Here is a 26,940-nt window from a genome sequence, read left to right on the forward strand (position 1 = left end):
AGAGTAAGAAGAGGTGGCAAGAATACACAGAATTGTACAAAAAAGGTCTTAATGACCCAGATAACCATAATGGTGTGGTCACTCAACTAAAGTCAGACATCCTGGAGTGTGAAGTCAAGTGGGGCCTTAGGAAGCATTACTACAAACAAAGCTAGTGGAGATGATTGAATTCCAGCTGAGCTGTTTCAAATCCTAAAAGATGATACTGCACTCAATATGTCAGCAAATTTGGAAAACTCAGCAGTGGCCACAGAACTGGGAAAAGTCAGTTTTTTTTCCAATCCCAAAGAATGTTCAAACTACCAGACAATTGTGCTCATTTAGCATGCTAGTAAGGTTATGCTAAAAATCCTTCAAGCTAGGCTTCGGCAGTATGTGAGCCAAGAACTTCCAGATGTAGAAGCTAGGTTTAGAAAAGGCAGAGGAATCAGAGATCAAATTACCAATATTCATTGGATCATTGAGAAAGCAAGGGAATTCCAGAAAAACATCTACTTCTGCTTCATGGATACCTGAAAGTCTTTGACTGTGTGGATCACAACAAACTGAGAAAAATTCTTAAACGGATGTGAGTACCAGACCACCTTACCTGTCTCCTGAGAAACCTGAATGTGGGTTAGAAAAATGCAACTGAATGCAACAGTTAGAACCTTACATGGAACAACAGACTGGCTCAAAATTGGGAAAGGAGTGTGTCAAGACTGGATATTGTCACCTTGTTTATTTAACTTATATGCAGAGTACATCATGTGAAATGCTATAGTGGATGAATCACAAGTTGGAATCAAGATTGCTGGGAGAAATATCAACAACCTCATATATGCAGATGACACCACTTTAGTGGCAGAAAGTAGAGGAACTAAAGAATCTCTAGATGAGAGTATAAGAGGAAAGTGAAAAAGCTGGCTTAAAACTCAACATTCAGAAAATGAAAATTATGACATCCGGTCCCATCAAATTCATGGCAAATAGAAGGGGAAAAGGTAGATGCAGTGACAGATTTATTTTCTTAGTTTCCAAAATCGCTGCAGATGGTGACTATAGCCATGAAATTAAAATACGCTTGCTCCTTGTGAGGAGAGCTATGACAAATCTAGACAGCGTATTAAAAAGCAAAGATCACTTTGCTGACAAAGGTTCATATAGTCAAAGCTATGTTTTTCCAGTTCAATTCAGCTGCTCAGTTGTGTCTGACTCTTTGTGACCCCATGGACTGCAGCACGCCAGGCTTCCCTGTCCATCACCAACTCCTGGAGCTTGCTCAAACTCATGTCCATTGAGTCGGTGATGCCATCCAACCATCTCATCCTCTGTCATCCCCTTCTCCTCCCGCCTTTTTTCCAGTAGTCATGTACAGATGTGAGAGCTGGACCATAAAGGAGGCTGAGTGCTGAAGAATTGATGCTTTCTAATTGTGGTGCTGGAAAAGACTCTTGAGAATCCCTTAGACAGAAAGGTGATTAAACCAGTCAATCTTAAAGGAAATTAACCCTAAGTATTCCCTGAAAGGTGTGATGCTGAAACTGAAGCTCCAATATTTTGATCACCTGATGTGAAGAGCCAACTCACTGGAAAAGCTCCTAATTGCTAGGAAAGATTAAAGTACAAGGAGAAGAGGGTGGGAGAGGATGAGATGGTTAGATTGCATCACTGACTCAGTGGACAGGAATTTGAGCAAACTCGGGGAGATAGTGAACGACAGGGAAGCCTGGTGTGCTGCAGTCCACGGGGTTGTGAAGAGTTGGACATGACTTAGTGACTGAACAACAATAACAACAATCATCTGATAAATTGTGTAGGAGTTATAGTATGTTCTGTTTTGTTTGATTTTATACAAATTGGTTAATATTAATAATTTCCAGAGAAATATTTATGAACAGTATATGATTTTTTAATGTCCCCATAATGGATTTTTTGGTATTATTTTTATTGTGGTTAAATAATGTGGATAATGTGGTTCATAATGTTTTACCATAAGGTTTATAAGACAAAATACACAAAATATAAAGAAAATTTTAAAATCATCTATAATCCTCAGTTCCCAGGAATGATCACAGTGAATATTTTAGCATCATCAAAATTATGTTTTACTCAAGTTCAGTTCAGTCACTCAGTCATGTCCAACTCTTTGCGACCCCATGAACCCCAGCACGCCAGGCCTCCCTGTCCATCACCAACTCCTGGAGTCCACCCAAACTCCTGTCCGTTGAGTCGGTGATGCCATCCAACCATCTCATCCTCTGTCATCCCCTTCTTCTCCTGCCCTCAGTCTTTCCCAACATCTTTTCAAATGAGTCAGCTCTTCTCATCAGATGGCCAAAGTATTGGAGTTTCAGCTTCAACATAAGTCCTTCCAATTAACACCCAGGACTGATCTCCTTTAGGATGGACTGGTTGGAGCTCCTTGCAGTCCAAGGGACTCTCAAGAGTCTTCTCCAATACCACAGTTCACAAGCATCAATTCTTCGGTGCTCAGCTTTCTTCATAGTCCAACTCTCACATCCATACATGACCACTGGAAAAACCATAGCCTTGACTAGACAGATCTTTGTTGACAAAGTAATGTCTCTGCTTTTTAATATGCTATCTAGGTTGGTCATAACCTTCCTTCCAAGGAGTAAGCATCTTTTAATTTAATGGGTGCAATCACCATCTGCAGTGATTTTGGAGCCCCCCAAAATAAAGTCAGCCACTGTTTCCACTGTTTCCCCATCTTTTTGCCATGTGTTACTCTAAAGGACTGTCAAATTGTTAATCCTGGAAAAATATTCAACATTTACTAAACAGATTTTTATTATTTCTAAGGGGCCTTGCATTCAAAGTGAGGAATAAACAGATATATCTTCTCACTTGCCTCCCCACAGCTGGAGCATCTGGGGCCAGAGAAGTTGATGTAGAGCCAGAAAAGACATGTTTGGAGAATTTCATGAAATAGATTTGAGCAAAATTTGTTTGGGAGTAAGCACAACACTGGCCAAGATGTTTATAGTCTAGGAACTAGATGGTAGATGATGAGATTTTAAAACCAAAAGGGACCTAAAGATATTTCACGTTATAGATGTATCCAGAAGGGTTAGATGACCCACCCAAGGTCATGTGAATAATTATATAGTGGCAGAGGTGGGGCTGCCTCTTCACTCCTGGCCTGGTAACCTTGCTCCTGTTCACACCATGAGGGTCTGCAGGATTCCTCCTCTTGTCATTCATAGGAGAATGAGAACATATCAGGGAGCAGCAGCAGCCCACCTGTGTTTGCTTTTGTCTTTATACATTTCATTTCTCACTGCTATTGTGTGAAGCAGCAGTTTTTCTTTTAGATACTAACTTTTTTAGGCTTTGATATTTGAAATTTTCTCCAGCTCTGTGAATTTCAGGGATTTTTCTCCCCATATTTTGCTATTGGATTCTAGGGCCAGTACACATTTTATTTAAAAATACCAACTCTCTGTGCTTGAATTCTTATGATGCAACTTAATAGCTTTAGTTTTCTAATCTGTGCAATGGGACTAGTAATAGTACTTACTTAATAGGTTTGTTGGGAAATCAAATTAGTTAATACTTGCAAAGACTTTGAATATTGTCTGGCACATAAGGAGCACTCAGTAAGTTGCTGTAATTATTACCAACTTTTATAATTATTTTTATCAACATTTATAAAAGTGGGAAAAGTTAACCCACTCCAGTATTCTTGCCTGGAAAATTTATAATAAAATCATAGGGCCTTATATACAGTAACTAATTATCTGTTTTTCAAGATTTCAAAACAGCCTAACATATTATTTACATAACCTGAACTCCACCTGTTTAAAGTGTATAGCTTAGTGGTTTTTAGCTTATTTACAGAGTTACACAACCTCCACCACTGTCTAATTTTAGAACATTTTCCTCACTCCAAGAAGAAGCCTTGTACCCCATGAGCAGTTACTCTCCATCCCCTCACAGCCTCCTTTCTCTGCCCTCAGCAATTGCTAATCTACTAATGTAACTGCTCTATATGAGAGAAAGAAAGTACCTTATCTGAGTATTTTATATAAATGAGATCATATGTAAATGAAATCATACTATATGTGATCTTTTTTGACTGGCTTCTTTTACTTAGCATAGTCCACTGGCTTCTTTCACTTAACATGTGATTTCATCCACATTGTATCATGTATCAGTAATTTATTCCATTTTGTGACCAAATAATATTCAACTCTATGGATACTGGAGAGGGAAATGGCAACCCACTCCAGTATTCTTGCCTGGAAAATTCCATAGACAGAAGAGATTGGTGGGCTATGGGATTGCAAAGAGCTGGACATGACTTAGCGACTAAACAACTATGGATATACCACATTTTATTTATCCATTCTTCAGGTGATGGGTATTTGAATTGTTTCCACTTTTTGGCTTTATGAATAATGCTGCTATGGAAATTTGAGTACAGGTTTTGTGTGGTCATATATTTTCAATTATCTTAGTTGTATACCTTGGAGTAAAATTGCTATGTTTAACTTTTTAAGGAACTATCAAATTGCTTTCCAAAGTGGCTGCACCATTTTATATTCCAACCAGCAATGGATGAAGGTTCCAATACCTCCATATGCCTGCCAGTACTTATTATTTTTTTCTTTTTGAATGTAGACACTCTAGCGGATGTGAAATGGTATCTCATTATGGTTTTGATTTACATGTTCCTAATGACAAATGATGTTGAGCATTTTTCTGTGCTTATCGGCCATTATAGCTCTTATTTGGAGAAAAATCTGTTTTATCCTTTGCCCATTTTTGAGTTGGGTTATCTTTTTTATTATTGAGTTGTATCCTTCATATATTCTGGAAATAAGTACCTTTTCCAATATATGATTTGCAATACTTTCTCCTATTATATAGGTTTGTCTTCACTTTCTTGATGGTGACCTTTGAAGCACAAAAGTTTTAATTTTGGTAACATCCAATTTATCAATTCTCTCTTTTATCACTTGTGCTTTTGGTGTTATACGTAAGAAATAATAGCCTAACCCAAGGTCATAAAGATTTACTCCTATGTTTCTTCTAAGAGATTTATAATTTTAGCATTTACATTAGTGTAAGGTCTTTGATCCACTTTGAGTTAATTCTTAAATGTATTATTTGTTAGGGGTCCAACTTCACTCTTTCGCATGTTGTCCCAGCACTTAACTTGGCCAGTTTTCCTGACACTGTTGTTGAAAATGAATTGACTGTAAATGTTAGGTTTATTTCTGACTATTTTAACAATATAATTAAAAATGTATTCACAATTGATTAATTAACACTGTTTCTTTTGAAGACGTGTGTTTTTATCTTTTTCATATGGTCTACATAAGTCCAGGACCAGCATTTTTGTTATTTTTCCTTTATCCTTCTTGGTAATCCTGAAATCATGTTTTTTAGGTGGTGGTTTATTTCACCTGTTTGTAGCAGTGATATAACAACATTAGTAGTAATGATTCTCTACAAAATCTTCAAGCATTTAGAAGGGAATGAACTAAAAGACCAGTCTTAAAGACTGGCAAAGAGAAAGAGATTCACTTACTAATATGTTTCTATTTACTGTTGATTACTTTTCTTCAATTTAGCATTCATCTTGTAACATTAAAAAAAAAACAGTAATGAATGGTGAGGCTGGGCTGAATTTACAACAACTGACTGTGATGGTACTGTCTGTGACAGTTTAGTCTTAAAAAGTTATTTTATGGTGTCTTTAAGATGTGAGTCAGGATAGAAGTGTGAAATTTATGGAAGAAGAAATGTACATGGATAATAAATAAGTGAAAAATATTCTCTACTAGTTATAAAAAATGCAGATGATGACCTAATTGGGTAACAAATTAGCAGAGTTTTTTTAAAGATCGCCAAATTTGTGGTGATGGTAGTAGGCTTTTTTTTTTTTTTTTTGGTGTTTTAAATGACCGAAACAAGACAAATCTAAAACTGCAGCTTCTGGAAGAGCAATTTGTCTTTGCAGTTCTTATATCTCTCCTTGAATTTGATCTTGGTGTCTTGTTGAGTGGCAAGGAGATCCAACCAGTCAGTCCTAAAGGAAATCAGTCCTGAATATTCATTGGAAGGACTGATGCTTCAGCTGAAACTCCAATATTTTGGCCACCTGATGTGAAGAGCTGACTCATTTGAAAAGACCCTGATGTTGGGAAAGATTGAAGGCAGGAGGAGAAGGGGACAACAGAGGATGAGATGGTTGGATGGCATCACCGACTCAATGGACATGAGTTTGGGTAAACTCCGGGTGTTGGTGATGGACAGGGAGGCCTGGCATGCTGCAGTTCATGGGGTCGCAAAGAGTGGGACATGACTGAGTGACTGAACTGAACTGAACTGAACTGTCTTGTTGAGAGTTGGATCTCTGAAGACATCCTTAATGACAATGATTTTGTCCAAGGGAATATCCAAAGAGTACCTTGTGGGGCATGAGGTGATTATAATTATAAACTTTTGTAAAAGACTTGATCTTTGACCTCTTAACAATTTTCATCTTGTTAATGGTGGCTGTCAGTTTGTGGTCAATTCTAGCCCCCAGAGCATGGTTGTAGGGTTGGCCTGAGGTGCTATCATCAATGTTCTTCATGATGACCACTTTGTGTCTAGAGTAGCATCTGGCCAAGATCAAATCCATAATATTGGATTTCATGAACTTGCCCACTTCAGCAGCACCACTTGAGACTACAGCTGGTGGTAGGCTTCTTAACATGTATGTGTTCAATGCTGGAAATATTCCATAAAGGAGTTCTTATCCTCGTTTTGTGGAGGAGGAAGCTAAGGCTTGTGAGTTTCATGAACTAATCCCACATCTCATAGCTTGTGTGTGACCAAGCTGAGACTCAAACCTAGGTATAGATGCTGATCTACCCTTCCATAGCCACAGGGAGAGTTTAGCCCCTGTGAGGTCATCGTGAGATTTCTGGTAAACCAGAGTTTAAATTCTGCCATATGCTTCTGTGCAAACTCTGTAGAGTAAGGTGGGGTTTGGTGGTTGCCTGGACCATCATGGGGCTGAGGAGATAGACTATTCCTCTGAGAAACTGTGTTCCAGTGTTTCTTGTTAGGTTTTCAGGGAGGGAGGATAAAGAGTGGAAGTGAATATACTTGTTGTGTAATTTCTGTATTCCTGGCACTTTACATATAGAAACTTATTTAACCCTTCTGTGATGCCAGGAAGCCAGTATATTTCTCATCATTTCAGAGAAAAGGGAACCAAACTAAAGAAAAACAGCTTCTTTTGCTAGTTCACACATTCAGTTAAATAGCAGCAGAGCTGAAATTTAAATGTAGGCCTTTGGAATCCAAAGTCTTTCCGCTATCATACAGTTTTCCTGAAAGGAAAATAAAACACATGGTTCCTGTTCCTGATTTCTTCAACCTACTTATAAATTATATTACATTTTATGTTCCCATCATGCCTTCTATTAATTGCCCTGGGTCTAGGCTGAGACTGATCACCTTCCCAGAAGAGAATCTTTTGCAGGTAGGATTCTTTGAGGGATATTGAAGCAGTTGCAGTTGCATTCATAGTTGGAACTGTAGAGAAATTAAAAAAGAAATTCAACACCTTGCCACATACGTGGTGCCCTGCTAGTAGTTTTACAAACCTTAAACTAATAAACACAGTAAAAGTCACAAAACCAAAAGCCTAATCTACAGTGTCTGCTTATAATGAAGTCAAAGAAACTAACCTAAAACCTAATCTATCTTTCTAGATTAAAAGGAATTTAAAACCAAAACTTGCAGAGTTGCACAGCAAGTTGCATGAGTAACAGTGTAATCATCCTCTTTCCCTTGTATATAACATAATGAGTTCTCCTGGACAAACTGTGTCCCAGATTGCAACCATACTTGCAAGTCCTTCCTAGAATTGTTCATGGTCTCCCTCTGCTTGAGTTCTCCCTCTTCAGCTTGAATGACATGAAGAACTTTAAACTCTACCAGTTCTCCTTTGCAATCAACCTATAAGCAAAAGGCATTTGTATCAGAGATTCCTGAGCACCGTGGACCACTCTTGTTTTGTGCTCAAATCCTTGATGATTAAACATAGAAACTTCCCCTGATAGGATCTCCTTCCTGTGGATACTTTCTGTCCTTGAGATACCCAAAAGACCTTTAATGCAGCAAAGAGGCAACATTCTACACTTAACTACTTTTTCCAGATCTGAGACCTGTCACAGTTCCAGGTCAGGATCCTTTGGCTTCACTGCTTTCCCCTAGAGCCTACTCTTTCACGGCATAAGCTGTGCTTGGAATGTCTGCTAGATGCTCCTCTTTGCTGCCAGGGCCTGTTGTCTTTCCCACATCTTCTAGAGGCTAACTAATCTTAAAGAAACTCTGAAGAGTGTCAGGAAGGAACTTTGAGTTTACTCCTGACGTGGCCAATAACAGACCTTTCAGCCAAGTGGCCTGTTCTTCCCTCACAAATAGTATATAAGAAAATTTCTCTTTCAGGGTCTGGTTAGAGGGACAGATCAGCCACATCTGAAACCCACATGTGAGAGTCAAGAATTGACCACAGAGACTTTCTATGTGACTCCTAGGATAATGTTATCCTCTCACCTCAGGAGCTTCATCTTTTCCTGAGGCTGGTGTGGGGTTACTTTCACTGACCCCTTATTCATGATGACCCCTCATTCAAGATTCATGATGACACCAAATCTGATGTCTTTTGTCACTTTAGAAAACAGTAAGTACCTGCTACCTCAGAGGTTCTACCCTAATTCTTCCTAAATGGTCTTCAGTTTACTCCCTGGAGTTCATGACTGCACATTATTTAAACTAAACATGTCCAGCATAATAACTTTCATATTCATTTGAATTAAACATAACAAATTTGATATTATCAAAATATTGATAAAACATTAATGTTTTATCACCCATGTCTCATCTGTGCTTTCTATAATCAGAATATACTTTTTTTTTTAAAGAACATGTTTTATACTGTATTCATCATGGTTCTTTCCTCACTGTGGAGGCTCAATAAATACTTACTGGTGATAAACCTGCTATATACTTAAAACCATATTTACTGGGAAATTGATCTTTTTTTATTCTTCCTTCTTTTTAGCTGTTCTACCATGACACTAATGCAGACACTTAAGTTGCTCATTAACTAGAAAAATAATAAAATGACATTAAAGTTTTTTTTTTTCTCTGTTTCAAACAAAAGTCTAATTGACTGAACTCAAATGTAAATATTTTAGAGTATCTAATTCATTTTAATCTAAGATCATTGCACACCAAAATTTATGTGGGGAGATGATTTATCTGTATCAGAAATACTAAGATGAAGGTTTACATAGAGCAGAAAAAGTGCAATTTGCTTGAGTTCAAAACTAGATAATAGAACTAGAGACTTCCATGCATAATATTATTAAATATACACATAATTTTATTCTCTATCATTTCTTTCCTACTCTTTCATTCAAAATTTGCCCTTCCATCCTGTGTTAGATTGAAGGCATTAATGATCTCAATTAAATTAATGGCTTCTCTCTGTTCATACTATTTGTCTGATAACCTTGGATTCCCTGATCCTCTACCTTGGGCTACCTTTGTGACTTGCTTTGGCCATATAATGTAGCAGGAATGATGTGGTGACAGGTCTGAGTCAAGAAGCCATGTGTATTTCTGCTTCCTTTCTGGCTCTTCTGTGGTCACCATGGCAACATGCCTGAATTAGGGGCATTTTCCAGGTGAGACCCTGTGGAGCACAGATGAGCCATTCCAGCTTTCATAGACCACTCAGCTCCCGGTTGACCTGCTATTTGACATGTGACTGAGTCCAGCCAAAATCTAATTGGTCTAGATCAGTAGAACTACCTGCTACCATGTGGATTCATAAACAATAAGTAGCTGTTTTAAACCCATATGTTTTGAGATGGTTTGTAGATTCTACATTCTTATCACTAATGCATTGAGTAAGATGATAATAGCTCCTTTTAGGGGCACTTATATTTTACCTGTTGTCAACTGCTTGAGTTACATGAAAGTAACTTTGAGAGTGTCTTCAGTTTCACTAAGTGAACAGAGGGAACTTGGAGACTGTAGTGGAATCTTCCTAGGGGAATAGCTGAATGTGCCTCAGAAGACTTTTCTCATCAGAAATAAGGAAAGGTAGCTTTAAGGTAAGTTAGGGTAGAGGACATCTTTTAAAGACGTAGACTAGCACACTGTTGGGCTTCCCTGGTGGGTCAGATGGTAAAGGATCCACCTGCAATGTAGAAGACCTGGGTTTAATCCCTGGGTTGGGAAGATTCCCTGGAGAAGGGAATGGGTACCCACTCCAGTATTCTGGCCTGGAGAATTCCATGGACTGTATAGTTCATGGGGTCACAAAGAGTCAGACGCGACTGAGCAACTTCAGCACACAGTTGCCACCACATCCTCCTCCTCCCCAGCCTCCCCTTCAGCCTTCCTACTCCCCATGAAAATCCTACAGCAGCACCTGCCACTTACTCTTGTCAGGTCTGTTCTGGAAGTCCTTCTTCTTACCCCTGTCTTAACCATGTTCTATGTCTTTGCACTGAAACTCTTGTGACTTCTTTGGTGTAAGACGAAGCAGGCTTCCAATCCAGCTCGTGCCTGGTGTGTGATGGGTGCCCAGGCATGCTAAGGGTTTTTATATATATATATATATATATATATATATAATTATTTATTTATTTTTGGCTGCGCTGGGTCTTTGTTCCCTTTGCATGGGCTTTCTCTAATTGTGGTGAGTGAGGGCTACTTTTCGTTGCAGAGCACAGGCTCTAGGCACGTGTGGACTTCAGTAGTTAAGGACACAGGCTCAGTAGTTGCGGCTGGAGGACTTTAGAGTGCGGGCTCAATAGTTATGGCCCACAGGCTTAGATGCTCCAAGGCATGTGTGATCTTCCCGGACCTGGGATGGAAACCGTGTTCTCTGCATTGGCAGGTGGGTTCTTAACCACTGTGCCACCAGGGAAGTCCATGCCAAAGGTTTGATGTCCTTGTGCTCCAGTCTTCTCTGCAAAATGTCGGTGAGAAAGTGCCCTCTGTGATGCGCTATTCTTTTTCTCCATGATGTAATCTTACAGTTAGGGAAAAAAATTAGCTGTTGCTTTTTAAAAAGTTAGTTGAATGTTCTTTTGATCACTGGTAAAAGATACTTTGTGCTGATTTAGAAACTTTGAGTTATGGGTCAAAGCTTTAGCAAATATTAACTCAAATATTAATATATATCTTTTCTGGATTCTTTTTCACTATAGGTTATGAGATATTGACTATAGTGCCCTGTGCTATACAGTAGGTCTTTATTGTAAGAAATCTGTTGAACTTTAATAACTCAGGCTTAACAGAGATCCTGGAAACTTGTGAACACCTTAGAAAAACCTCATTTTGAAGATGTAGAAACAGATGATTCTTAAGATTTCCTTCAGTTGTAAAGACATCTGAGCTAATGGAAATATTTTAATTCTATTGGAATGTACTGCAGAATCCACTTTTACCAAGGCATGAAATAGGGGAAAAAAAGTAATATCTTGTTGATAATCTACTCTGTCTGGCATTGAGATATTTTATGTATTCATTTATTCCTTGCAATAACCATATGGAGTATTATTATTTTCACCTTAACTACATCATATTATAAATAACCACTATAGTCTTATTGAGAGAGTATCAAGCATCAGTGTAATCAGTGGGTTCAGGCCTCAATACTCTTCTCTATCTACACATGTTCTCTAAGTGATATTATCCAGCCTTATGGCTCTAAATTCTATTTATGTGCTGATGACCATCAAATTTTATAATCTCCCCCTAACTTTTCCTGTATTAAATAAACATCTCAAACTTACTCTTACTACACCAAAATATTGGAGCCACAGCTCTCCTCCAAACATTTCTACTCAGAAAGGAAGATGCTAAGGGAAAAACAAGCCCTAAAACAGCCTTCCTCAAGCCCCGCTCAGAGAAAGACTAAGACAACTGAAATAAGTTCAAGAAGAAAGATGCTGAGTTATTTTGGTATGTTATACTCCTTTTCTAAAAGGTAGAGAGATGTGGAGGAGAGAGATAAAAGGGAAAATGAATATACTATTTACTCAAAGGGAAATGTACACGAATATTCCATTTTCAGAATCCTGGCACCATCTAGTGGTTAACACATCCTGTTTCAGAGACCAGTCATTTTTGTGGATGGTATTAATCTCAGACTTTCCTGGTATGTCTCAGAATCCTGTGGGCTCAGTCCCTTCAATTGTGTCCGACTCTTTGGGACTTCATGGACTATAGCCTACCAGGCTTCTCTGTTCATGGAATTTTCCAGGCAAGAATACTGGAGTGGGTTGCCATGCCCTCGTCCAGAGGATCTTCCCATCCAGGGATCGAGTCCGGATCTCCTTTATTGTAGGCAGATTCTTTATGGCTGAGCTACCAGGGAAGGGTTTGACATAGGGTTTAGGCATGAGAGTTTTGAAAAACAAGTTACACAGATGATTCTGCTTTGGCTGATGGTTTTAAAACTCAGACCACCTCTTTGGAACTGACAAAGAATTAATCTCAAAAACATACAAGCAGCTCTTGCAGCTCAATTCCAGAAAAATAAACAACCCAATCAAAAAATGGGCCAAAGAACTAAACAGACATTTCTCCAAAGAAGACATAGAGATGGGTAACAAACACATGAAAGATGCTCAACATCACTCATTATCAGAGAAATGCAAATCAAAACCACAATGAGGTACCATCTCACGCCAGTCAGAATGGCTGCGACCAAAAAGTCTACAAACAATAAATGCTGGAGAGGGTGTGGAGAAAAGGGAACCCTCTTATACTGTTGGTGGGAATGCAAACTAGTACAGCCACTATGGAGAACAGTGTGGAGATTCCTTAAAAAACTGGAAGTAGAACTACCATATGACCCAATAATCCCATTGCTGGGCACACACACCAAGGAAACCAGAATTGAAAGAGACACATGTACCCAAATGTTCATCACAGCGCCGTTTATAATAGCCAGGACATGGAAGCAACATAGATGTCCATCAGCAGACGAATGGATAAGAAAGTGGTACATATACACAATGAAATATTACTCCGCTATTAAATTTGAGTCAGTACTAATGAGGTGGATGAAACTGGAGCCTATTATATAGAGTGAAGTAAGTCAGAAAGAAAAATACTAATACAATATATTAACATGTATATATGGAATTTAGAAAGATGGTAATGATGACTCTATATGCGAGACAGCAAAAGAGACACAGATATAAAGAACAGACTTTTGGACTCTGGGAGAAGATGAGGGTGGGATGATTTGAGAGAATAGCATTGAAATGTATATATTACCATATGTGAAATAGATGACCAATCCAAGTTTTATGCATGAAACAGGACACTCAAAGCTGGTGCATTGGGACAACCCAGAGGGATGGGATGGAGATGGAGGTGGGAGGGGGGTTGGGATGGGGGACACATGTACACCTGTGGCTGATTCATGACAATGTATGGCAAAACCCACCACAATATTGTAAAGTAATTAGCCTGCAATTAAAATAATTTAATTTAAAAAATTTGGTGGCTTAAATCAATAACTTATTTGTTCAAAAAGTTGGGCTGGAGACTTCCTTGGCAGTCCAGTGGTTAAGACACTGTGCTTCCATTATAGGGTACATGAGTCCAATCACTGGTCAGGCAATTAAGATCCCACATGCCATAGGGTGAGGCCAAAAAATAGAAGAAAAAACGTCGGGCTGGATTCAGGTAGGCAGTTCTTTTGCTGTCCTTTTGGAATGTATTTAAGAAGTTGTCTTCTGAGGTTTGATTGATGGTTAGTACAATTGACTTGAGGGCTTCCCAGGTGGCTCATTGGTAAAGAATCCACCTGCTAATGCAGGAAACACAGGAGATGTAGGTTCGATCCCTGGGTTGGGAAGATCACCTGGAGGAGGAACTGGCAACCCTCTCTAGTATTCTTGCCTGGAAAATCCCATGGACAGAGGAACCTGGTGGGCTACAGTCCATGGGTCACAAAGAGTTGGACTGAGCACACACACACACACACACACTCACACACACTTGAACAACATAGATTTGAAGTATGTGAGTCCACTAATACTTTTTCAGTAGTAAATTATGTGGTACTATGTGTCCATGGTTGGTTAAATCCAGGATGCAAAGGAACCTCAGCTGCAGGACAGTGGATGCAGAGATGGAGAGCTGACTTTAAATTATTACGTGGATTTTAAAGTGCATGGAACATCGGTATCCTGGCGTCATTCAAAGGTCAACTATACGTTAGTCAGGATTCTCCAAAGAAACAGATCCAATAGGAAATAGGATATATATATATATAGTGTGTGTGTGTGGAGAAGGCAATGGCAACCCACTCTAGTACTCTTGCCTGGAAAATCCCACGGACGGAGGAGCCTGGTAGGCTGCAGTCTATGGGGTTGCGAACAGTCGGACACGACTGAGCGACTTCACTTTCACTTTTCCCTTTCATGCACTGGAGAAGGAAATGGCAACCCACTCCAGTGTTCTTGCCTGGAGAATCCCAGGGATGGTGTAGCCTGGTGGGCTGCTATCTATGGGGTCTCACAGAGTTGGATATGACTGAAGCGACTTAGCAGCAGCAGCAGCAGTGTGTTAGTGTGTTTGTGTGTTTGTGTGTGCTCAGTTGCTCAGTCATCTCCGACTCTTTGTAGCCCACCAGGCTCCTGTGTCCATGGAATTTTCCAGGCAAGCATGGGTTGCCATTTCCTACTCCTGGGATCTTTTCAACCCAGGGATTGAATCTGTCATTTTTACATCTCCTGCATTGGCAGGGGATTCTTTACCATTGTGCTGCCTGGGAAGCCCACATATAAACATAGTAGAGGAGATTTATTATAGGAATTGTCTTACACAATTATGGAGGCTGAGAAGTCCCACAATCTGCCATCTGCAGGCTGAAGAACCAGGCAAGCCTAAAGGGTGAGAATCTGGTGCTCTGATGACTGAGGACAGGAGAAGATGGATGTCCCAGTTTAAAAACAGAAAGAATTCACCCTTTTTTGCCTTTATGTTCCAACGGGTTGGATGATGCCCACATGCATTGGTTAGCTCAGATTCTCTTAACTTAGTCTATTGAATCAAATTAATCTCTTCCAGAACTGCCCTCACAGACACACTCAAAATAATGTTTTACCAGCTTTCTGAGCATCTCTTAGGCCAGGTGAGTTGACACATATATTAATTATTGTTACCAAACCAGGTTTGTTTTGCCTGACACACAGTACACCAAAATGCTAAGACAGTGAGATTTGCAGCAAAGAGTGGGTTTATTCAAAGGCAGCCAACTAAGGAGACCAAATAAATCTTAAATATGCCTTCCCAGGATAAGGGGCTGGGATATTCATGGGATAAAGAAGCGGTATATTCATGGGCTGGATCTGAGGCATGGAGAGTGTGGGACTGTGGGGAAAGGTGATTGGGAAAAGGTGTTATCATGTTCCGCACAGGCATAACTCAGCTGCAGTCCTCTGCATGTGCAAATGACACTGAGATGACTCTGAACATGCTCAGTTGGAGGATCGGAGGTCCTGTCCAGTCTTAACCAACTCAGCTGAAATAGACACAGCTGATTCCACTTTCTTGGACAATAACTTGAGCAAACATCTTTTTGCTTAGGTTATGTGTTACTTGAAGGACATGCAAATCTTTTTTAAAATTTATTTTTTAGCTAGAGGAAAATTGCTTTACAATGTATTCGTTTCTGCGGTACAACACCATGAATCAGCCATAATTATACCTGTATTCCCTCCCTCTTGAGTCTCTCTCCCCTCCTCTCACCCCACCCTTTTAGGTTATTACAGAGCACTAGGCTGGTCTCCCTGTGTTATATAGCGACTTCCCACCGGCTATCTATTTTACGCATGATAGTGTATAAATGTCAATGCTACTTTCTGCATTTGTCCCACCTTCTCCTTCCCCCGCTGAAGGACATCTTAAAATGACCTTGATTAGTGAAGGCAGGAGAAATGGATTTCACTCGTCACCCATGGTTTCCCCATCACAGTCAAGGACTTCAGCTGAGAGGACTTGTCTTTGCTCCACACGACATCCTCCTTCATAAGCTTTGTCTGGTGAAAGCAGCAAGTCCAGGAGGTGAGAGCAAAGTTTCAAGGCCTCTTTAAGTTCTGAGCTCAGAGTCACATGGTGTCACTTCTGCCTATGGGTCAAAGCAGTCACAAGTTGACTCAGTCTGTCATTGTGAGGAAAGAGACTCTGTTTTTTGATGGAAGGAGCTAGATTAATTTATGTTCATTTTTGATTTACTCTAGTATATTTTAGTAGCCAATGAAATGAATTTTGGGTGCCGTATCCTCTTACTTGTGGATTTTGTTTTAAAGCAAGAATTCATATTACTCATGTGCTGACAATCATTTCTACTCTCTTCTACTAATACCCAGGTAAATAATTCAATGTGTCTATTCTCATTCCTGGTAACTATTTTAAGCCAGAACCCTTGAAATATGTGACAGGTTTAGGTAAACTTGTGTAAGGAGAAAGATGCAGAGGAAAGCTTAGATTCTCAGAATAAATATTTTCTGGACCACTAGAATCAATTACTATCTTTTTAAAATGATAGCAAATGTAATACTTCAAATGGATTGTTTTTTAAACTAGCAAAATTTTTTCATGTGTGAATTTTTTTAAGGAAGAAGAAAGGGATATTTTGTTTTCAGAATATGGCATCAATATTTATGGGAACATTTTGATAATCGCTCTAATAAACATCTTCATAATAGAATAAAAATGTTTTAAGTGAAGATAGTTTAAAGAAGCACTAGTAAAAATTTCATTATCTTAAATATCAGAATTAGCTGGCAATAATGGTTTAGTAATTTATAAGCTTTTATAAAGCAGTAGTTCACCATAATGGTAATATCTAAGGCTTACAAAGAAGTTTTTGATAACCTGTGTTTAAAAGAGGCAGAAATAGAATGCAGATGTCTTTTTATGCAAGGAATTGTTTGGTCAAATAGTATACAAAGAGTGGAAAAGATGTGGTAATCTGATCCTTTATGGAGATCCTGCCTTCACAACCACTGGGCTTTGGAGGCAGAACTCCACAGGCGGAGAAAGATTTTGCTAAAGATGTGAGGCAGAGACAACCTAAATCAAACCTTTTCAGAAGGCCACATTTTATTTTCTTTTGAGCCAAGATCCCTGACTCAGTTCTGGGCGTTTCTTCCCAAGCTTGCTCTTCTGGCTTATCTCACAGACTGCTTTTTACTATTCCACTTCTTTCTTCAGACAGCTGCTTCTTGACAATTGACTTCAAGCTGTTTCTAAAGGTCATCTTAGTCACTGTTTCCTCTTTTGACTAAAGCATTTATATTTTAACACTGGGATCCATGTTATTTCCTCAGAACACTTGTTTGTTTAGATGCTTCTAAAACAATAATGAAAAAGGGGTTATTCTATATAGCAGTGACAATGAACACACTGTATCCACAAGCAAAAACAAAGATGAATCTCACCAGTATAACTTGGAGTGAAAGAAACCAGACACAAAAGAACGGGCACTGTATGAATCCATTTGTGTAAAATTCGAAAACAGGCTAAGTTCATCTATAATTCAACCAGGATAGGGGTTACATAGTGGGGTTTTTGCGGTGCCCCACTAGGTACTGGTTACATTGGTGGGCTTGGCTTGTGGAAATTTATTGAGTTGCACACTTATGATTTTTGCACTTTGCTATTTCTTTGTTACAGTTTTTTAAAAAATAGAATAAAGGAAAAATGGTTCTCACTAACTCTCAAGGGAAACCTGAGATTGAGTATCATTAAGTTAGCACCATTTATTTGTTTTTTCAGACCCACTTTATTGCAATGATGATTTTGATTTTATTGGGTTTTTGTTTCCATGTAAACCACACTTAAGAGGGCAAACATCCAATAAATCAGTGGCAATCAGAAGCAATGAAAACAATACAAAGCAAACCAAAATACAACATGTTTAGTATTGCAGTGCTTTAGGACTATTTTACTGAAAAAAAAACAATCACCATGCTCCACTAAACCTAGAAACCCTAAGAGGAAACTGAAAACTGAACACTGATATCACTGAAGCCAATGTTATCTAGACAGCTTCTCTCCCCGCTGCCACCCACTCTGAAAACAAAATCTAAGACTAAGACTATGGCATTTGATATTTCTTGGTTGATTCTGTTCTGAGAGCTGTATATTCTTTCTTGGAAAGGAAAGGAAAAAGGAAGTCATCTATAATGATAAAACTAATAAAATACCTCATATTTGCCAAAATTCACATCTAAATGTTATTTAGATGCTGTTGTCAGGCTTGTATTGTTTCCTAGAACAGTACTGACTTCTCCCACGGTTGGTGCCTCTTCCAGGATGTTTGTGGATAGTAATAGAATGTTGGACATAATGCCCGAACTCACCATTCCCTCCTACCAGTTGGAAGGGTTGAAATAACATCAGTGACACTATCCTTAAGACTCTTCCCTGCATATCTGAGGTGTTACCTTTGAGTTGAAACTGGAGGATGAAAAATAGGTTAGCAGTTTCAATTGCTGTTATTGTATCAGGGATACAACTGTGATGGGTGGAAATACAGTTCCCCCTTGGGATTCAGAAGTTAAGCTGGATTGAGTGCTTTATCCTATATTGTTGTAAGCCCAGTCCATAGGTTGAGGGATTGAATTTACTTCAGCACATTTTTATTGAGTGGGCAGTTACTGTATAAAACATTAAGGGTAAAGTCGGGATTGTGGGAGAGATAAACATATACATAAAAATTATAACACAATATGATAAGTGCCATTGCTCAGAAATTTAGAAATGGCTTCATGCACATAGAAGAGAAAAGAGATGAACTCTCTTGGTGACATGGAGGCTATGAAGGAGGATCTTAAGAGGAGTGGGAATTTACCAGGTAGAAAAGGTGGGGAAGGGCATTCTAGGTAGCAGGAAAAGCACAGAAGCTTGGATTTCCATGCAGTGATCAGGAATGATGAGAAGTTTGTTATGTTTAGTTCAGTTCAGTTCAGTTGCTCAGTCGTGTCCGACTCTTTGTGACCCCATGAATTGCGGCACGCCAGGCCTCCCTGTCCATCACCAACTCCCGGAGTTTACCCAAACCCATGTGTAGGGGCTGTGAGAAATGGGAGGCTGGGAATGGAGCAGGAAACCCAGGCTAGAGCCGGATTTGAGGAGAGCTTGTATGTCCTGGAAGGGGTTTCAAGCAGTAGAGCAAAGAGCAGTAGAAGGATCGTAAAAAGGGGAGAAGCATGATCCTTCCTGTATTTTAGGAAGATAAGATCAGCATAAGGATAGCTATAAGATATAAGGATAGTTATAAGAACTCAGTTATAAGGATAGTGAGTTAAAGAGGGGAAAGCAACTTCTTGGAAGGCAGAATTCGTCCTTGATTTAAATGTTATTGCATGTGGATGATGAAATACTAGAAAAGCATGGAAACAACAATGTTGATCTAGCTTAACGATATAGAAAGATGTCCAAAAGATATTGTTGAATAAAAAAGTTTAAAAAAATGTGGTCAGTAAGATTCTGAACCTATCTATCCTTCTACAAAGAAAAATTAGTGAGGGACTTCCCTAGTGGCCCAGTGGTTAAGAGTCTGCACTTCTACTGCAGGGGGTGGGTGTTTAAGCCCTGATTGAGAAAGTTCCATATGCCGAAAGGAGCAGTCAAAAAGAAAAAAAAAGAAAGGAAAAAAGAGTGAAAGAGTATACTAAGATGTTAACAATACTGTTTACTTGCTAGTAGGCTTCAAGTAATTTGGGAAAAAGCAACTCAGAGGCCCAGTTAAGAATTTAGTATGTAGAAGCTCAGAAAAATGTTTTTTGCTGAGATCTAGTAGATGGTTTGACATTTCAAGATGAGAGGAGGATATGCAGAACCAAGAAGAGTATAAAGAAGGGTCAAAAGATAACAAATAGAAATAAAAAATAAAAAACATGAAGACAGAATATAGAAATGGAAACTGAGAAGAGAAGGCAGGGGAACAATTTTATTTAAAATGTGTGTTAAAGTTTATCTCTGGATGCGTTTTAAATTGTTTCTTATTGTCAAGAGTGTAGGATGTTGCTCTATGAAGATTGTGGTGGTGATTTAGAATGGTCTCTTAAGGACCCTCTAGCTCTATAATCCTTATATCATCTGATTCCACTGTCCCAGTGTATGGAGGGAACACACAGATTAAAATTATCTCTTGTATTATTGTAAGTATTCTTTCCAGACATTTTCCATGAGACAGAATTGGCCGCAGATGCAAGACTGAATTGATGCTTTTGGATAATGTAATGTACATGGAATTGTGTGGGACCAAACTGGTTTTACTAGTTCAGAATAAAACCTCATAGAAGGATTGGGGTTTGAAGAGGTAGCCTAGGAAAGGAGAAGTTTAGAACTGAAAGAGGAGAAAAGGAAAAGAATCACTTAGGTTAATTTGTAGGAGGGTAAATGTATTTATGATGAAGGAGGTCAACAGTCATGGTACTGTTTGCTATTCACCTGTTTTAAGAAAATGAGGTTCAAAGGAAGAGGGACCAATGTTAAGCCAATCAGCTAAGTCCCCCTTGGGTTGTATTATGTCCTTATGAGGATCACCTCTTGAAAGTGCTTAACTTCCTGGGTCCTAGGACCATCCAAGCTCACCTTCTTTTCTTCTTTAGACCCCAAGCATTGATTGCTTGCTTTGCATACTGATTTCTACCACTCATTCTTTCACGCATGCTTCTCTCTAGTTATTTAACTTCTTTTTGCTTCTTTTCCTTCATTTTTTTTTACTGTGCCACTTGGCATGTGGGATCTTCCCCTGACCAGGACCAGGACTCAAACCTGTACCCCTACAGTGGGAGCTTAGAGTCTTAACCATTGGAATTCCAGGGAAGTCCTCCTTCATTTTTAAAGGAATATAATTATCTTAGATTGTTGAAAATATTTAAAAACCATGAATGCCTTTGAGCAGATGCACTTGGAGCTTTTCTGGCTGAAGTTGGGGTTGAAAGGCAGAGTCCTATCTGGCTCTTCTTATTCCCCAGAGCTCTCTAAAGAGGCATCACAGAGTCAGGTTTGAAAACCACTCGAGCTGAATCTGTACTTCCCAAAGTCAGGAGAGATTACTCAGGCCTGGAGTGTGCTAAAGACAATAAAGATTCTTGTTGAGATGGTAATTTACTTTTCCATGTGACATTTTCAACTGGGTTTCTTAAAAAGAGCAATTTGTATTACTGTGGTAATCTAATGGTTAGGCCTCCGGGATCAATATTTGTGTTAAGAGAAAATGAAATGTAGTTATCAGAATCGGGAAAACGCTTCCTTATCTGCCACTGTCTTGCTGAATGGCCTTTTGAAAATTGCTTGGGATCACCCTTTATGTCCCCCTCACTTTTCCATAAAGGTGCTGTGAAGACCTCTGACTGAGTTGTGCTTCACTAAGGTTCAGGGAGAAAAGAGGGAGCTGGTATTAAGTCTTTCAAAGTGCTGCCTTTGTACCTGATTGAGTGGAGGCGATTTGAACTCTTCTGGACCTTGATGTCTCAGACTATTTCCTTGTCTGGTAGAAAACTCTTAGCCACTTCCCTTCTAAGGGCTTGAGTAAAGAGAATTGTTATTGCATCTTTTGTGGAAAGCATTTTCTGCTGCCATTTTGGTCTTCCCCTCTGAACATATTGAATGAAAGGAGTGTAGAAGCATCCTCCTTTGCAGGAAAAAATCATCTCATTGTTCAGTTGCTGTCTCAGAGGTGAAAGTCATTTCCAACAGATGGCCCTTCCTTGACCCCCCAAGGCTGCTGGTTAGCACAGACTGCAGAGAGCTTAGAGGAACACTTTGAGGGATTGATTCAAGGCAACAGAAACCTCTTATGTCTACAACCTAGCTGACCTTTCTTGGGATTCATGCTGTATCTGGGACTTCTATTTTATAGCTTTTGAAGTCATATATCTTCATTAGGACTTAGAAGTAAATATATTTTTTTAAAGTTCTAAGAAGGAAGCAATTTGTCTTGAGCACAGTGGGTTTGATCTTCAGAGAGAGGTGAACAGCTAAATTTTTTTCAACAGAAGCTAAGGATGATGAATGAATTGTGCAGTGCTAAGAAGGCCTCTTCACAGCAGAGAGGGTTATCTTTGGAAGGATTTTAAATCAACACACATGTAGTTACCTGACTAAAGAGCCCTTGCTTATCTCTGAGCAGTGACTTTTTCATAGGAGGTTTCAGAAGACAAAAGCCTCAACATTGTATCTTGCAAACCAGAAAGAGTCGGTATCCAGATTTTCAAAGGAATATACCTTGCAAATGATAACTCCTTAGGGTCTTTGTCAAAAGAGTAAGCCTTCCTTACCTGTCTGGTACACTCTATATAAAATACATCAGTATTTTTCCCCCTCTGGAGTGTACTGTTAAATGAAGGCATGTACAACTATAGTCTTTTCCTTCATATGGGTCTTTTTATATTTTATATCCTGGTATATATGGGCATTGCCATCTAGTGAAAGTGGGTGTTGGTGGCAAGATTTCTTAAGATGAAGTTTTACTTCTCTCCAGAACTAGAGGTTTGGTTGGTGTATTTATATGGAACTTCAGTCACATTACTATTTTGATTAATTACAAAGGTTTACATCTTTGTAATTAATTTTTGTTTCAGTGGAGTTTTTCTGGCCTAGCCATTAGTCCTTTGATGCCAATCTTTGTACAAATGAGCAAATAAACACAATCCCTTAGACCACTCCCCCCCAGCCCAAGAAAGCTATACAGGTGTGTAGCACTTCTGTAGAGTAGTGTGAGAAAACATGATTCCCTTTAGAATGGCCTGATTTATAATTTGATTTCATGGAAGTGTTAAAAATGGTATATATTTGTGTCTGCATACTTTTCTGTGTGTGATATACATTATATCATTACATCCTCTAAACAACTCTATGTTACAGATATTATTATTACTTTATTCTTCAGAAGAGGAAACTAAGGCAGAGAGAACACTAAGATTGTCTGTTAATCATGGCAGAGCTGGTGTTGAAACCCAGTCCTCAGAGGTCACAGCCCACACTCTGGACAGTGTGTGTAACTGCTGCCTTGTTGTTTAGTCACTAAGTCGTGTCCCACTCTTTGTGACCCCTTGGACTGCAGCATGCCAGACTTCCCTGTCCTTCACTATCTCCTGGAGTTTGCTCAAAGTCATGTCCATTGTGTCAGTGATGCCATCCAATCATTTCATCCTTTTTCACCCCCTTCTCCTGCCCTCAATCTTTTCCAGCATCAGTGTCTTTTGCAATGAGATGGCTCTTTGCATCAGGTGGCCAAAGTACTGGAGCTTCAGCTTCAGCCTCAGTCCTTCCAATGAATATTCAGGGTTGACTTGCTTTAGGATAGGTTAGTTTGATCTCCTTGCAGTCCAAGGGACTCTCAAGAGTATTTTCCAGCACCACAATTTGAAAGTATCAATTCTTCGGCACTCAGCCTTCTTTACGGTATAACTCTCACATCCATGCATGACTACTGGAAAAACCATAGCTTTGACTAGACAGATCTTTAGTTGCAAGGGAATCATAGCAAGGCCCACAATTATTGGACACCTACTGCAGTGCAGATTGACAGGGGAACAAAGGCACAAAAATGTCCTGCAAAGATCCTAGTGTTAGCCTTGAGATAACATATCGTTTGGGAAGATGGCATACATACCAATGTGATGTAAAGCCAGATAAAGTACATGCTAAGTCTAAATTAATTTTACTCCAGAGTGTATACTTTAGAACCATTCAAGCATAAAAAATATTGTAAGATTTCAGAGTTGAATAAAGCTGAGTTAAAACTAACTTTTTGGTACAAAAAGATCTAGGAAAAATACTTGGGTAAAGAAAACCATAGAAATGGGAATTCCTTGGTAGTCCAGTGGGTAGGACTCTGCACCAAGGCCCCAAGGGCCCAAGTTCAATCCCGGGAGGGGGAAGTAAGATCCCACAAGTGGTGTGGCCAAAGAACAAAACAAAACATGATAGATACCAGTTGTGGAATCTGTGGAATTTTTTTTTTCTGTCTAGGGTAGAGATTCCCTCCCTCATGGAATTCCTCAGACTTGGGTAGACCATTTGATGTTTAGTTTGAGGGGACAACCACTGGCACAAGCAAACTGTGACTCCCTTTCTTAGAGTTTAGGGGGTGTGTATCCTCTCAGCCCATGGGGCAGCTGGGTGCAGCTTGGGGGATACCTTCATGATTGATGACACAAGAACCTCTCAAGGCTTGGCTTTCTTTTTTTTTAAGAGAGGATTAAAAAAAATTATTTATTTATTTTAATTTTTGGCTGCAGTGGGTCTTAGGGCTTCTCTGATAGCTCAGTTGGTAAAGAATCCACTTGCAATGCAGGAGACCCTGATTCGATTCCTGGGTTGGGAAGATTAGCTGGAGAAGGGATAGGCTACCCACTCCAGTTTTCTTGGGCTTCCCTTGTGGCTCAGGTGGTAAAGAATCTGCCTGCAAGGTGCGAGACCTGGGTTCGATCCCTGGGTTGGGAAGACCCCCTGGAGAAGGGAAAGGCTACCCACTCCAATATTCTGGCCTGGAGAATTCCATGGGGTCACAAAGAGTCGGACACAACTGAGCGATGGCTCTTCATTGCTTTTGTGCAGGCTTTCTCTAGGCTAGTGGGGGCTACTCTTCTTCGCAGTGTGCAGGCTTCTCACTGTGGTGGCTTCTCTTGTTGTGGAGCTTGGGCTCTAGGTGCGTGGGCTTCAGTAGTTGTGGCACACAGGCTCAGTAGTTGTGGTGCATGGGCTTAGTTGCTTTGCAGCATGTGGTATCTTCCCAGACCAGGGATCAAACCCATTTCCCCTGCATTGGCAGGTAGATTCTTACCCATTGTGCCACCAGGGAAGTCCCGAGGCCTTGGCTTTATATAAACTCCCCCAAACTTAGATACAATCAGTTAAAAGGAAAGAATTTCAAATTAATAAGAACTGAATTTTTACCATCTTCACAAAATGGGAGCTCAAAATGTAAATCAAATTACTATACCTATAACACTAAGTTTTTGGTTCTAGCTAATGCTGTCACAAGGGATAGTCTCTAAGTCAAGGAAATGAGGAATTCGTGATTTTTTTTTAAAGAATGTCATTGATGGGTTTGTGGATGGCCTCTGCAGAGACTCATGCTTTGGGGATGGAGTCTTAGAGTACTTGAGCCCATTGTGAAAGGCAGATAAGACTAGAGACATGGATTATAGGAGAAAAATCAATTGAGGTTCACAAATCTAAAGGACCTATTCTGGGAATTTAATAAGTGTCTGAGTTAAAAGTGCTCAGATTTACAAAGAAGCAGGTTCAAATGTTCTTAAATGAAACAAAGCCCCTTTTAAAAAAATATTGACAGAGAAACTGGAACTTGCTATTAATCTTATTTATCGGGAAAAGTGCTGCATTCTCTCCTCTATATATGGCAATTTTCTCTGGACTTGGGCAGGGATTTGCATACAAAGATAAAAATTTTCTTTTTCCCAGGCTAAGACTTTGGGAGCCACTTTAAAGAAATTATTGATTTTTAATTGGAGGATAATTGCTTTACAATATTGTGTTGGTTTTTGCCATATATCAACATGAATCAACCATAAATTTTCATATGTCCCCTCCCCCTTGACCCTCCTTCCCACCTCCCACCCCATCCCACCCCTCTAGGTTGTCACAGAGCCCCAGTTTGAGTTCCCTGAGTCATACAGCAACTTCCCACTGGTTATCTATTTTCCATATGGCAGTGTATATATTTCCATGCTATCCTCTCAATTCGTCCCACCCTCTCCTTTGGGAGCCACTTTTTATAAAGCTCTAGAAACTTGGATTTATTTCCTTATTAGCTTTATATAAAAAGAGTTTATATATCAAGAATCACTTCAGGAGAAGGGAAAAAATAAGGGCGTGGGTAGGTGTCAATACCACTGCACCTCTTTACCTGCAGCATCTCTGGTTCTCGACATGACCCATGCCTCTTGGGATTTCTCCTCCTTGGCCTGTACCTTGAAATCTTGCTGTGTTGGAGAAGAGTTTGACTTGGTTTCAATCTGCATATTGATGCTTATGCTTGACAGGAGCCTACCTCTCTTGCTTTCCAAATTTCCTGTCTGTTTGGGCCTCTGACCTTAATCAGCAAGGATCCTCAGACTGTATTTATGTCTGGAACATACTTGTTAACCTTTTTTATTATAAAAACAATATTTATCTTTAGAAAAATACAGGTAAGAAGAAATAAGACTCAAAGGAAAAAAGGGACAAAATATAAAACCAACCATAATTCTATCATTTGGAGGCATCAATCATTTATTAGCCATTTTGTGTATATCATTTCAGGATGTGTTATCAAAATAGAATGATATAGCATAGACTATTTTAGAATCTGCTTTTCCTACTTATTAATATAGCAAACCTATTTCAGTATTGTCACTAACCTTTATCAAGTCAGTACAAAAGGCTGAATATTATTTTGTGTAATGGATGTACCATAGTTGGTTTAACATTTTCAGCATTGTCAGACAGTTTATTTCTAATGACTACCCTTTGGGTACCATCACCTGCACAGTCACAGTTATTTCCTTAGGATAAATTTCTAGAAGTAGGATTGCCAGGTCAAGGCATGTGCAGAATTTGAAGTCTCTTTGTAGGTTTCCAAACGGCCCAATTTATTCACCCATCAAGAAAATCTGAGAGTTTAGACCTTTGCCCTGGCTTTCTGACTTGCTTTCCTGAATGTGGTTTTCTGTATGGCTCTCAGTTACACTATAGCTCTCCCACAAGCCTTGTGTGGAAAAAATAGAGCAATACAAAATAAAATGACAAGCAGACAACAAACAAACCTGCTAGAAACTGGTATTTAGATTAAGGAGACAGATTGTCAGTCTACTTGGCTTTATGTGTATGTGTGTTGTCCTGTGTGTGCAGCACAACTCTCAC

General features: G+C 39.4%; 1 long non-coding RNA gene and 1 pseudogene across 4 annotated transcripts in view; one reads left to right on the forward strand and one right to left on the reverse strand.

Moving 5' to 3' along the window:
• LOC145509733 (uncharacterized) overlaps window positions 1-26,940 on the forward strand; it is a 1,421,207-nt gene that overhangs the window by 20,774 nt on the left and 1,373,493 nt on the right. The gene's annotated exons all lie outside the window — the stretch shown is intronic.
• On the reverse strand, window positions 5,932-6,712 carry LOC145510874 (large ribosomal subunit protein eL27 pseudogene; annotated as a pseudogene).

The sequence above is a fragment of the Giraffa tippelskirchi genome, chromosome 6, assembly GCF_054371585.1.
Source record: "Giraffa tippelskirchi isolate mGirTip1 chromosome 6, T2T-mGirTip1v1.2.pri, whole genome shotgun sequence".
NCBI classification, from domain to species: Eukaryota; Metazoa; Chordata; class Mammalia; order Artiodactyla; family Giraffidae; genus Giraffa; species Giraffa tippelskirchi.